Source organism: Heteronotia binoei, chromosome 5 (assembly GCF_032191835.1).
Source record: "Heteronotia binoei isolate CCM8104 ecotype False Entrance Well chromosome 5, APGP_CSIRO_Hbin_v1, whole genome shotgun sequence".
Taxonomy (NCBI): Eukaryota; Metazoa; Chordata; class Lepidosauria; order Squamata; family Gekkonidae; genus Heteronotia; species Heteronotia binoei.
The window spans coordinates 94,911,972-94,925,583 of NC_083227.1; the positions used below are offsets into that span (position 1 = coordinate 94,911,972).

At 42.1% G+C, this 13,612-nt stretch overlaps 1 protein-coding gene across 12 annotated transcripts in view; it reads left to right on the forward strand.

The window, feature by feature from the left end:
- Positions 1-13,612, forward strand: part of IQSEC1 (IQ motif and Sec7 domain ArfGEF 1) — a 328,187-nt gene that overhangs the window by 152,485 nt on the left and 162,090 nt on the right. The window contains exon 1 of one of the 12 annotated variants that reach the window (XM_060239842.1): positions 3,786-3,806. The exons of the other annotated variants lie outside the window; for them this stretch is intronic. The gene's annotated coding sequence lies outside the window, so the exon portion shown is untranslated. Of the gene's footprint in view, positions 1-3,785; positions 3,807-13,612 lie in introns of those variants that run through there. 12 annotated transcript variants of the gene reach the window in all.

The window sequence follows — 13,612 nt, forward strand, 5'->3', positions numbered from 1 at the left end:
CTGGCCCGAAAGAGGTCTGGCTGTCCTCAACAAGGACCAGGGCTTTTTCAGTCCTGGCCCCAACTTGGTGGAATGCTCTGCCAGAAGACATCAGGATCCTGCGGGACCTTTTACAGTTTCATAGGGCCTGTAAGGCAGAGATGTTCCACCAAGCCTTTGCATGAGGACAGTGATGGTTGCCATCCTGGCACCTTTTTCTCTCCACCCCCTCTTGGGGGGGATCCCCCCACTCTTGATGTGATCAAATAACTGAATAAAAGCACTTTAAAGACACCATCAGGGTTTGTAATTTTAATGTAATTTAGTGTAATTATATATATATATATATATATATATATATATTTAATGTAACTGATTTTACTGTTGTACATCACCCTGAGCCTGGCACTGGCTAGGATAGGGCGATTCATCAAATATAATAAACAATAATATAAGACAGAGATGTTCTACCAGGCTTTCAGTTGAGGACACTGTTGGTACAGCATGTAGTGTGGTTCTCATCTTCCACAAGCCCCCCACCTCCAAAGGTTGTGAAATCTGAGATGTTCTCACCATCTTGGAATGGATTAAATTATTGTTTGATGTATGCGTTACATATTTTATTGTAGGATTTTAACTTCTAGTTCTTTGTTGTATGTTTCTTTCTTTATAAGCCACCCTGGGCCCTGTTTGCAGAGAATGGTGGCCTAAAAATTTTAAATTTAAAAAATCCTGATAGTTTTTCCATCTAGATTCTTATCCAGTATTGGTACTGGGACAATGTTGGTCATCTTAGTTAATGACCTGCACTAGGCGATGGAATGAGGGGATTATATAGTGGCAGACAGTTTACTATACCATTGTGGACTGTAATTCTCCAAAGTGCTGACAGTGGTATGTTTCCTGCATCTCTGGGCTGCGATACCATTTCGGGATAAGAAATCTAGTACAGATTCTACTTTTCTTGCTAGTATTCAAACATATCCCCAATACTGCCTTGTGTTGGCAGTACCCAGCGCTGCCTTGGCAAACAATAGGAAATTTGGGGGAGGTGCTTGAGGATGGTGGAGTTTGGAAAGAATGTGATGTCATTGCATTTTTTGTGTGGCTGTCATGTGGGGCTAAAGGGGAAAGCCAATTCAAAGTGAAAAGGAAAGAGACCAAGACAGATCCTATTAGTGACCCTACAATAACTCAGCTGAGGGAGAGTTCAGTTTATATTCCATTCTAATGCTATGCTATATCCCCTCCTTTGTCTCACATTTGGGCAGCAATCTCTGAACAATGCCAGCATTTTCAGGACTCTCCTTTTTTCAATCAGCTGTAACACATATGCAGAGATAAATGCTGGTGCACTATTAGACTTCATATGGACTGATAAAACATTCAGTGTAGTATCAGGCCCTCCCTGAAGAACTCCAAGGCACCTGTGCAGGAAAAAAAATATAGTAGATCTACCATGTCCAGCTTGCTGGCTTCTCTGTTAAATACATTTCATAAAATGGGCATGGATAAAAACACCCATGCACATGAAAGAAAGTATCCTCTCTTGGTATACAATTCCACCACTTATGGCAAATCTATCCTGGTTGGGTTTAGAGCAGCATGTTATGACAAGGCCTTCCATTTACCCACTTGAGGTGTGGTGGTTACCCAGCACCAGTTTCCCACCCTGAGGAATTGAGTAGGAGAAAAAATGTCTTCCTTGTAGTAATGCTGCAGAGCATCACAATCAATACACACATAAAAATGGAGATGCATTTCCCTTTCATACCTGTCTCACAGACATCTATAATATTTTATGCATGAGTCAAGAGCCCCACTCATTTTAATTCAGGACTGTGTTCCTTGGGTATCCAAATTTGTTGGTAGAATACTTGTCTTCATAAATTTCACTAAAATTACTGTTTCTAATTGTTTATTTAGAGTAATTGAATTGCAGTGATTTAAAAGAACCACATGCCTGCTCAGTCATCCCCAAATCCTGTGTCTTACCTTATCCTATACCTAAAATATTTGTGGTGGAAATCAGTCCCTCCTTTCCTTGGGACTTCAAGAGGAAGTTTTTCAGCCCTCCTAAACACCCTTACAGTTATTGAGCTTACCCTATAATAAAGATAGGTTCCCTTGAATCTCAGTGAAAAAGATGGACTATAAATGAAATCTGATAAATACTCTATCAACTACTCTGTAGTCAGCTATCAGTGGTTCTGAAACTCCAACCTATTTCTTACAGAAATAGGGTTGCCAGGTCAAATTCAGGAAATATCTGGGGACTTTGGGGGTGGAGCCAGAATCAAGGTTGAGACAAGCACAACTGAACTCCAAAGGGAGTTCTGGCCATCACATTTAAAGAGACCACACTTCTTTTAAATGCCTTCCCTTCGTTGGATATAATGGAGGAGGGGGCACCTTCTTTTGGGACTCATAGAATTGGACCCGCAGACCATTCTTTTTAAAACCTGGGGGGAGGGGTTAGGAGAGGCACCAGATGCTAATGCTGAAAATTTGGTGCCTCTACATCAAAAAGCAGCCCCACTAGAGCCCCAGATAACCATGGATCAAGTCTCCATTATACCCTCATCTTTCTGATAACACCCCCCCCCACCTTTCTATTAACCCTAAAGCAAGGGAGGACCTCCAAACAAGGGAATCCCCTGCCCCCAAATGGGGATTGGCAACCTGGTGAACTTGTATCTGCTTTGTAGAATTTCAGGTGAAAGAACTCATATCAACAAATTTCTAAACTTAAAAAGCTATCCTGTTCGGAAAGGAAGCTAGGGTATAATTCCTAAGGCATAGGGATGCCATCCTCCACTTGGGACCTGGAGATTCTCACACACATTTCAGACATGGCCTTGTGTGCAAGAAGCTCAAATGTACTTTTTAATGCCACATATGAAGTGGGGTTGCCAGATTTCCCCAGAGCCAGGTTGGGAAACTCCTGGAGATTTGGGGATGGAACCTGAGGAGGACAGGGACCTCAGAAGAGTACAATGACATAGAGTGCACCCTCCAAAACATCCATTTTCTCCAGGGGAACTGATCTCTGTTGTTTGGAGATGAGCTTTAATTCTAGGGAATCCAGGTCCCACCTGGAGGCTGGCATCTCTAGTCTGAAACAGCCTTATTCTTGTTAAAATCTTCTTGTGTGTCTTGGTTCAGTGTTTGTTTCAGGACTTTCCTAAATAAAGCACTGGTAGCAGAGCGTCAGGAGGATAAGGGCAAACCAATAAGTAAAATTTAAAAAAATGTGTGTTGGTCACTTTAATAGTTCCTTAGGCCCTTTCATTTTATTTGGCTGTACTAGGTTATATTTTTAAAAGTTGTGTATGATTTAATATGCCATTATTAGTCTCTAGTAAGCATGCATATGTTGCCAGTTTGTTATTAGGCATAGTGTCAGTATTTTCTTTATGTGCCTGCAAGCATGCTCACTCAAACACAATGTCCTTTTTTCATAGGCTAGAAAAGGCTACTGACCTTCCAATGAGATTGTTTGACAATTAGAAGCACTATAGAGATTAGGCATTGCTTGGGTTACAGTGGCTTTGAAAGCCGCTGAGCAGAGATCCAAAAGGTCTAGCACATGATAACAGTGTTAGGTAAATCTGCTGATTAGTACAGAGCATCTATCAGCTAAGAGCCCTGCTCTGTGCTCTACGATGAGGCACTGACCCAGCTTCATCATCCTGTAGGACCCCAGGAGCTTTCTTTTTCTCTCTAGTACTGCTGTTTCACATCCATTGCAAAAGGAAACTGTGACAGAGCTCCACCTGGATGTTTGGTGAGCTTTTTTCATGGCCTATGGAACAATGAAGTCAGAGGTATGTGAGTGATGCAGTGCAGGAAGTTACTGCAGCACTAGCATTTGCTAGGGGGTTATTTTAATAGACTAGCATAGCAGTAGCAGAAAACGTTAAACTCTGTTTGTTCTGCGTGCATTCGGTAAGACGGGAGTAGATGTTGGTTTCTGTATTTTCCTTGGTTTATGACTTTCTATTGTGCTCCAGTGTAGCATTGGAGAAAACAGATTTTATGGGGTAGGGGGGACAGAAGATCTGTGTTTTTGAAAGAGGAAGAGAGAGTGAGGGACGTACTTCTAGGTTATACAGCTTAACAGGATATTGCAGTTCGGGGGTTTTTTGTTGTAATAAGCTTCTGTCTATAAATAAACATGCCCGTGTTTCAGCTTGATGCTCTGTTTATATAGATTATTCCCATTGATTGAGTGCTCTTAAGGCCAGGCTTCTTATTTGCATTTCATCAATTAAGAGTATATGCTCATTCTGAGTCACTTCTGGTGAGTTTCTTTTTGCTGTTTGATTAAAAGGCGTTTTTTGCTTAAGCAGAGATGGTATCATCTTAGTATGTCAGTAAAGCCACTCGATAAAAGGTATGAAAAAGAAAAATGATTTTATTTTACAAAACCTCTTGCTACCTCTCTCCATTTTATAGGAAGAGCTTCTTGCAATTTTGCTCTTTTTGAGAAAGGATTGCCATTATGCTTAAGTTGTTTTGGTAGAGAAAAAGAGGAAATAAAAAAGAAACAAACCTGTGGATAAGTTTACATTCTTTACAAAATGCACTTTACTAGCTGAAGGTGCCTTGTAGATATGTAATAGATTAGAAGCCATTTATGTATCTGAGGGAAAATTACATGATTCCTAAGTTTGAATACAGAGAGTGAGAGAGAGAGATGTATTTATTTAGATTAGTTATTTAATTTTGTTGGTTGGTGTTTGTGTATTCATACTTGTATAGAATTGGAAACAAATCCCCCTCTCCCCTGTGCTATTTTAATTTTAAAATAAACAAACTAGAAGTACATGAATGATAAAAATCTGCTTAAACCATCAATCAATAGTTCTGACAGAGCCTTTCTTAAAATTCATGACCAGGTAAAAATTGTATGAGAAAATCTGTAAACAGGATGAGATATGGCCTGTATTGTCATAGACTCTATAATATAAATGTCAAAAATATTTATTAGCTACCAAATGAATGGGTGACTTAATTGGAAAATGTAGAGCCAGATTTAGACAACTTGGAAATTCAAGCATGGTCTAGTTTAGAATTCCAGCTGAGAGTTTCTCTCTATATTTTAGCAAATGTATTACTTTACTGTGTGCTTTAAAAGTCTTTACACATCCTGCTTCCCCCTGTATTTTTTGCTTTAATAAAGAGCAACCAGAAGTTCTAGTCTCTGGCATTTCTGCCTTTATCATTTATTTCAATGTGTTACATGTTGCCCATGAGTGAACAGGTTGGGCCTATGAATAATTTAACACTGGTTCATCTCAGCAAGTCAATATTCCATGTTCGTGGGGTTGGCAACCAATTAAACATCTTAGAAAAACTGCTGTTATTTATGAGAGGAAAATGTAAATAATGAAGTATGTATTGTTGTCATGTTGAATGGCTAGGTATAAACAAATGGTGCAGACTGTAATATTCCTTGAAAAAAAGAAGAGTTTTTTTAAAGGTTGCTGCCACATGACCATAATCTCAGTACATGAGCTCACTTTGAAATACATGGGTTTTTATTTGTAAACAGTATTATACTCTGCCTTCAGCTATTTCAATTGCTATAGGTTCTCAGAGGAGACAGAATATAGGAAAGTTAGTTCTGTCTGAGAAAGAGGTATCTGCAAATGCCAGGTTTTTTCCCATGCAGAAAAAAATAACAGTCTAATAAAATCTTTAATATCCGTATGTCCAGTTTTGTACTTCATTGAGTTTTAATACCATCAGCTTCACAAATACAGTACTCAGTCTATGAGGGTGTACGCAAAAAAAGGGGCAAAATCTGAATCTATAAGTGAAAATCCAGTTCAAAATTTCCAGTTGCACTAGTGAAAACACAAGGGGGAAAACTGTGGTAACCACTGGTGATAAGTCAAATGTATTATATCCTCACTTGCATTTCCACTGTACAACATCTTATACAACTATTTTCTGGGCACTACTTAGGGTTGCCAATCCCCAGTTGGGGGCAGGGGATCCCCTGGTTTGGAGGCCTTCCCTCCACTTCAGGGTTATCAGAAAATGGGGGCGCACTCTGTTGTACCCCATGGAAACTGGTCCCCATAGGGTATAATGGAGAATTGATCCATGGTTATCTGGGACTCTGGTGGGGCTGTTTTTTGAGGTAGAGGCACCAAATTTTCACCATAGCATCTGGTGCCACTCCTCAAAAAAAAAAAAGCACCCAAGTTTCAAGAAGTTTGGATTGGGAGTCCAATTCTACGAGTCCCAAAAGAAGGTGCCCACTCCACTATATCCAATGAAGGGGAGGTATTTAAAATAAGTGTGATCTCTTTAAAAGTGATGGCCAGAACTCCCTTTGGAGTTCAACTGTGCTTGTCACAACCTTACTTCTGGCTCCACCACCAAAGTCCCCAGATACTTCCTGATAAGACCTAGCAACCCTACACTACGTAGGAAGCAGGGCTTTTTTTGTAGAAAAAGCCCAGCAGAAACTCATATGAATATTAGGCCACACCCCCTTGACATCACCATTTTCGCAGAGGACTTTTTTGTAGAAAAGGTTCAGCAGGAACTCATTTGCATATTAGGCCACTCCTGTGACACCAAGCCAGCAGGAACTGCGTTCCTGTTCATTCCTGCTCAAAAAAAAGCCCTGATAGGAAGGAAAGTGCTAGATGTTGCACAAGGCCTTGCACAACTGGAACTGTGCTAAATCCATTTATACTTCTGCTTGTACATTACTGGATTCAAATCAGTAATATCCTTGAGCCTTCAATGTATTGTAAAGTTACCAGGTTTGTTAATTATGTATATACTCTGTGCCTTTCTGTCTCTTTCTCTTCCTTTAAAAAAAATGGAATTCAGCTATGTTGTATCAAGCTTGATGGGAAAGGGTGATGGTCCCTGCAGAACCAGGGCTCTTCAGTCTAAACTGCCAAGAACCATCACAGACCTCAGAGGAAGACTCCTATGTCCCCTTCATTCCATAGGTCTAGGGTTGCCAAGTCCAATCCCAGAAATATCTGGGGACTTTGGGGGTGGAGCCAGGAGACTTTGGGGGTGGAGCCAGGAGACACTGGGGTGGAGCTAGGGGGAAACGGCGCCGGGGAGCGTGGCGAGCTGCCCCATCTCGGAGCGGGCGACGCCGCTGCGCGGCTGCCGCCTCTTCTTGGCTCGCCGTGGCTGCTCCTCCGAGATGGGCTCAGGCTGAGTCCATCTCGGAGGAGCAGCTGCGGTGGGGCAGGGGGGGGCGGCAGCAGCGTGGCGGCCAAGCCCGCTCTGCTCCGTCTCTGGGGTGGAATCGGAGGGGGGGTGGAGGCGGGCCGGGGGCGTGGCAAGCCGCGGGTCCGGGTCCTAGAAGGGCCCGGATTCGCGGCTCGCCATGCTCCTGGCCTGCCTCCACCCTCCCCTTCTCTGATTTTGCCTCGCTGGTTTTGCCTGTGCTGCTGCCGCCTCTTGGCTGCTCCTCCGAGATGGGCTCAGCCTGGGCCCATCTCGGAGGAGCAGCTGCGGTGGGCGGGGAGGGGGCGTCAGTGGTGCGGCGCGGCGGCCTCGCCCGCTCCAGGATCGGGTGGCTCACCATGCTCCCCAGCGCCGTTTCCCCCCTCCCCCCTCTTCCATTTTTTTGGGGAGCGGGGGAAGAGGGTGGAATTCCTGGGGTCCCCTGCCAGGGCGGGAGGGTTGGGAAGCCTACATAGGTCCATGGGATTGACATTTAATAATATGCAAGGTACACAGTAAAAAATAAGACACCTATCTAGAGGCAATCAGTTAACCAACATGAAGGTGGTGATGGAATACATAGTTAGGAATTGCTAAAGATAAATTCCAGAGGCCTACATATTAAGCCACAAGTTTAACAATGTCTCTGTTTTCAAAGAGGAGCTGAGCCACAGCCAAATGCATACTGTGACCTGCCACACAAAGGAACAGATCCTTCTGATGTGGAGCTGTAAGGGCAGAATATGGCCATGATCCAGCCATTACATTTTATGGCAACTAAAGGATTAGTGTGAGCTACTATTGTGGTACACACATCCTGGGTCCTGATTTTAATCAAAATAGTAGTTGTTTGCTGAGTCAGCTTGAGATTTCCTCCCCAGTCCCTAATGATAACAAGAAAATATTTTTAAGTTAGTTAAAATTGCTGTAAGAAAGATCTTGGTGCAAGGTGTAGCCCTTTCTCATCAGATCTCAGAAGCTAAGTGGGTACGGTTGCCAAGTCCCCTGGGGGGGTAGAGTTGCCAGATCCAAGTTACACATGAAGCAGCCATTGGTCCATCATGGTCAGTATGGTCTACTCAGACTGACAGCAGTTCTCCAGGGTCACAGGCAGAGGTCTTTCACATCACCTACTGCCTGATCCTTTTTAAGTGGAGATGCTGGGGATTGAAACTGGGACCTTCTGCATGCCAAGCAGAGCCTCTTCTGCTGAGCCACAGCCCCTCCAGAAGATTGGAGAATGAGCCTGCAGAGGACAGGGATCTCAGTGGGGCATAATGCCATAGAGTCCACCCTCCAAAGTATCCGTTTTCTTCAGGGGAACTGATCTTTGTAGTCCAGAGATGATCTGTAATTCCAAGGGAATCCCAATTATCACTGGGAGGCTGGATCCCTATAAGCAAGGCAGGTACTTGGATGGGAGACCATCAAGGAAGACTCTGCAGAGGAAGACAATGGCAAACCACCTCTGCTTCTTACCTGACTTGAAAGCTCCTTGCTGGAGTCACCATAAGTCAGTTGTGACTTGAAAGCACTTTATACGCACACAAGAATGATCTTAAAGAGCAGCTTTTGGAGTCTTGATTCAGCTGTTACTTTTTCCTCAGTCAAAGGCAAACACCTTAAAAATAAATCCGGGTGGGTAACCATGTTGGTCTGAAGCAACAGATCAAAGTTAGAGTCCAATGGCACCTTTAGGTCCATTGGACACTACCTTAAAAATGATTTCATTATGTAACAAAATGGGGGAAAATTCATTAAGAGCATAAGAGAAGCCATGTTGGATCAGGCCAATGGCCTATCCAGTCCAACACTGTGTGTCACACAGTGGCCAATATGTGTGTGTGTGTATACACACACACACACACACATATACATACATACATATGCATACACAGACGTTGTGTAACAAGATGAAAAAAAAGATACATGAAATATTTTGATGGTAAAATAAAAGGTCAATGGTACTGTATGTGCAGATGATGTAAATGTACATAAAAATAAACAGTATATAAGCCAGCAGCAGGGACTAAAAGCCACAATATCAACATAGTAATAATTCAGCAGGTGAACTGAAATCAGAAAAAAATCTTAGCAGAGCTTATAACTGTGGATATGCAGTGAAACCCAAGTATTATCATTGTTTAGTGTACAGACTCAAACAGGAAAGAACCAAGGAAGATATACTTAGACAGGAACATTTATAATCCCAAGGACACTGTTGACAAGGCCTTCTTCCATGTAGTAACCTACCACATGCATACAGATCAATTCTATATTAAAAAAAAATCTGATATAAGAATCTGTTGGTAGGCTCAGGATAATCAGAGATGCAGCCCCCTTGTCCATTTCTCAGTTGACCTTACCGATTTTCAAGGAGATCCTGCTTTTGGTAGGAGAAAATGAAGGCTTCTCAGAGATGTGTGATTTGGAGACAGCAGTCTACACATAACTTTTGGCACAGTTATCAAAAATAAGAGATTACATGCTAAGTTAAAAATACATTTTCAGGGATGAGCTTTTCTACCTCCTCAGGTTCATCCCCTAGCCACCTGCATGTAAAAGAAGCTGAAACTTACTACTGTTTTGTTAATTAATTAATTAACTATTTGATGTTTTTATTATATTTGGGTGTTTTATACCTGTTAGCCATCTTAGGTGTCCTGTTTTGGCCAGAAAAACAGGATGTAAATAAATAACTATCATAATATAGTCCACCTTGACTTAATGTCTGAAGATCTGCTGAGACCATAGCAAGTGGTGTTGGTAGTGCAAACCAGTATAGCCTACTGTATTCTGGAATGATAAAGCAATTTTATGCAATTACTCCATTCTAAACCCAGAGATTGCAGTCTAACTGAGTTTAAGAAGGCAATAATTGGAGTCACTTTTCTTGGTCTATTGAAGGGATGGGAAATGGATGTTCAGGGTCTCCTGGTATAAGTATAGGGTTGCCAAGTCTAACTCAGATAATATCTGGGGACTTTGGGGGTGGGGCCAGGAGACTTTCCCTAAAATAAATCTATCGAAACACAGCAGTGCAGTTCCCCTGAATACAATCTTCATTTCCTCACCCAAGCAGCTGCAAATCATCTCTCACACGCACACACAGAGAGAAGCAAAAATAAAACAATTTGGAATCCCACACTCGTGTGGTCTCACTGGGGCAATTTACTTACGAGTTGCTGAACTTCCAATGACACAGGGAAACCAAAAGTTCAAGTTTACCCTTTACTATACAAACAACTTCTGAAAAGCTTGTACAATAAACGGATGGTCTGGGCTGCTTTCTCAACTACTGGGAGCAGCCACGTTGTTCTGCCTGCTCACCCCGTCCCCATTCAGCCTTAAAGACACAGACACACCATCCAAAAAGGAAGCCTTTGCAAGCTTTCTCCTAGCATTCTGAAGGGGAAAGGCACATGGTAGCTGTGGGGACGGAGCTTCCCCCCGTTGGCCAGCTGACTGAGGGCAGGAAAGAGCCTGGGAAAGCGGGAGAACCCCCACTGGGACCTGGGGATTGGCAAGCCTATTACATAACACGTTATTTCATTAAAGCAATATATATGGTATAAAGGACTGCGAATGCTTGCATTTCTAATACATTACTAACAAAGTTTAAAATCAGTTGTAGTTTCATAGAAAAACTAGCAAGTGTTATTTTGTTGAATTGATGGCTATTTAATGTTTAATGCCAGTCTTAAACACTGGAGTAGTGTATTTACTGCATCCCAGTTTTTATGAAATGAAATAAAGTGTTATTGTTTTAATCCTACAGAACATTCAGAACACTAAGGCATGAATTGCTAGGATGTATAATTCATTTGTTTGAGGAGTTTGTAATTTCTTTCAAAATCTGAAGAAGGGTTATCGGTTTTAAATTATCTTTCTGATTTCCCCCCCCCCAATACTGTGTCAATTACTGAAGCCAACTGTACAGGTAAAAAGACATTAGACAATACTAGGACAATGTATTCCCTGTGTACAATAAGCCAAATTGTTATGGATGGAAGTGTTACAGTTGATGACCTGTATTGTCTCCAAGTTGGAGGCTTGATATTGATGTGTATTCCAGCTGTATTTTCCTACAATTTAAGCTCTAAATAGCTTTACTTTATACAGTCTTCAAGGCAGTAATCAGCAGAAAAGAACACAAGGATCAAAGAGATCTGTTTGAGAAATAGCCCATCATGACGTGATGCTTTTATTGTGTTATTCAGAGAATGTAATAGAGGGTGTTAGTTCAGCTGCAAGCTCCAGCCATGTTCTGTTTCATCTAGAGAATCTTCATAGGGAACTCTGTTAGACAAAGAAAATATAGCATTGCCTTTGAGACATTACTTGCTTTCTCCTTTTTTGGTAATTTTTCCCAGATTGAGTTGGCTACTCATCAGTGCCAGAAACTGGGAAAACATTATTTTCGCTAGAGAGCTGCAGACTAATATTATCATCACTATCACTAACTTAAGGTGGAGGCATTAGTGTAATGCAGAGTCTTTTCATATGAACACACATGAAACTGCCTTGTACTGAGTTGTACCATCAAGTGTTTATTTATCAAGCATGTCTCTTACTGTGAGAGGAAAAGTAAATGTTCCTTTTTTTACCATGTTCTCTACCTAATATACAGGGCTTTTTTTGTACAAAAAGCCCAGCAGGAATTTATTTGCTTATTAGGCCACACATGCTGAAACCAAAGTAGCCAGAACTGTGTTTCTGTGCGTTCCTGCTAAAAAAAAAACCCTGGTAATATATCTACACACCAGACCAGAATTTAGAAGGGCTTTTAGATTAGTCAGCAGCACAGAAACATTTATGGCAACACTGCTGTGGTTTCAGAGTGACAAACAGGCCTTGGATTCAGCGGAAGTTCCCAGGAGCGTAGCTCCTGAACCTTTCTGACAGTTCCACCTCCTCCTTCCCACCTTGTCCATTGAATAGTAGGTCCAGCTGCATAAAAAATTCCTGGATAAGCTCCTCCACCTATTTTTCTAAAAAATGACCCCTGGTGACAAATACTGGTTCCCTGAAAGCAAAGAACATATTGGGAAAAGAAGGCCAATAAACTTATTAGTACCCTTTCAGTTGCATGACAGCAGTCCGCTCCATCTACCCATACAGCACTGTGCTTCGGCTACAGCTTGTTATTTAAGTCCCATTTTGCACATTCCATTTTAAATTCTTCCCTGCTCACTCAATAATGGTACTCTGTCCTGACCTGAAAATACGTTCAGCATTATTTTTTTCTCACCATACACCAACAATAAATGTAACCATCACTTTGCATATTGTTTTTGTTAGACATTTATGTTTCCTCAACTCTGCTTCTGCTGACCACCATCAGTGTTCTGTTGGCTTTACTGGAAAGAGTTTCATTTCAAAGAGTAGATTTTAAAAGTTTGCCACTTGAACCAGAGTACCAGATACATATTTTCTAGAATGATGGAATTGTAACAACACAACAGTAATCTAGCCTGTTCTCTGCCTTTAAAAGCATTGTCTGCTACTTCAGAGCCAAACTAGATATTGCAAGTGACACAAGTTGGGACACAGGTGCCCAACCCCTTGCCACATGCAGCAATTCTATAAAGTGGGTTTACTCACCTAAATAATGCTCTGCTGCTCCATTGAACTCTGGAGCACTTCAGGGAGAAGGGGCTTCTAGGTAATACACTGTTTTTGCCAGTGGAAACAGCCAAGGGAAGGGCTGTTTGCCCTTTTCCCTGGCTCCACCAGAGTAGGGAGAAGGGACTTCTAGTTTCCCTACCACTAGTAAAAATGGAACAGTAGGGGAAATGGAAGTCCCTTCCTCCCAGTGCTCTGGAACCCAAAGCAGGTGAGTGTGACAGCAAGTTGGGTCAAGCACCCATGTCCCAATTTATGTCACTCATAATGTCTAGTTTGGTTTTAAATCAGCCCACCAGCCAGTCCAAGCCTTGACTTAAGGTTGAAGGCAGATTCAGAAAATTTCATAGAATCATAGAGTTGGAAGGGACCTCCAGGGTCATCTAGTCCAACCCCCTGTATAGTGCGGGAAATTCACAAATATGCCCCCACACCCAGTTACATGTTTGTAAAGTTGCTTTCTTTCCACCTCTCCGTCCCCCATCTGTTTGCAGCTCTCAAACATCTGATGTTCCAGTCTTGCAGCTCTCAAACATCTGATATTTATTCTATGTGACTTATGTTAAGTAAGTTGGGCCACCCCTGTACTAAGCAGTTAGCCAGTAATCCAGTCTAGAACCATCCAACTGTTCCAGAAAAAGGCGGTCATAGAGGAGATGACCCTTAGCATTGATGCAGCCCTTCCTGCCCTCCTTCTCATGATCTGCCTAAATTCACAGAATCAGCATTCCCATCAGATGGCCAACTAGCCTCTGTTTGAAAACCTCCAAAGAAGGAGAGGCTATCACCTCCCGAG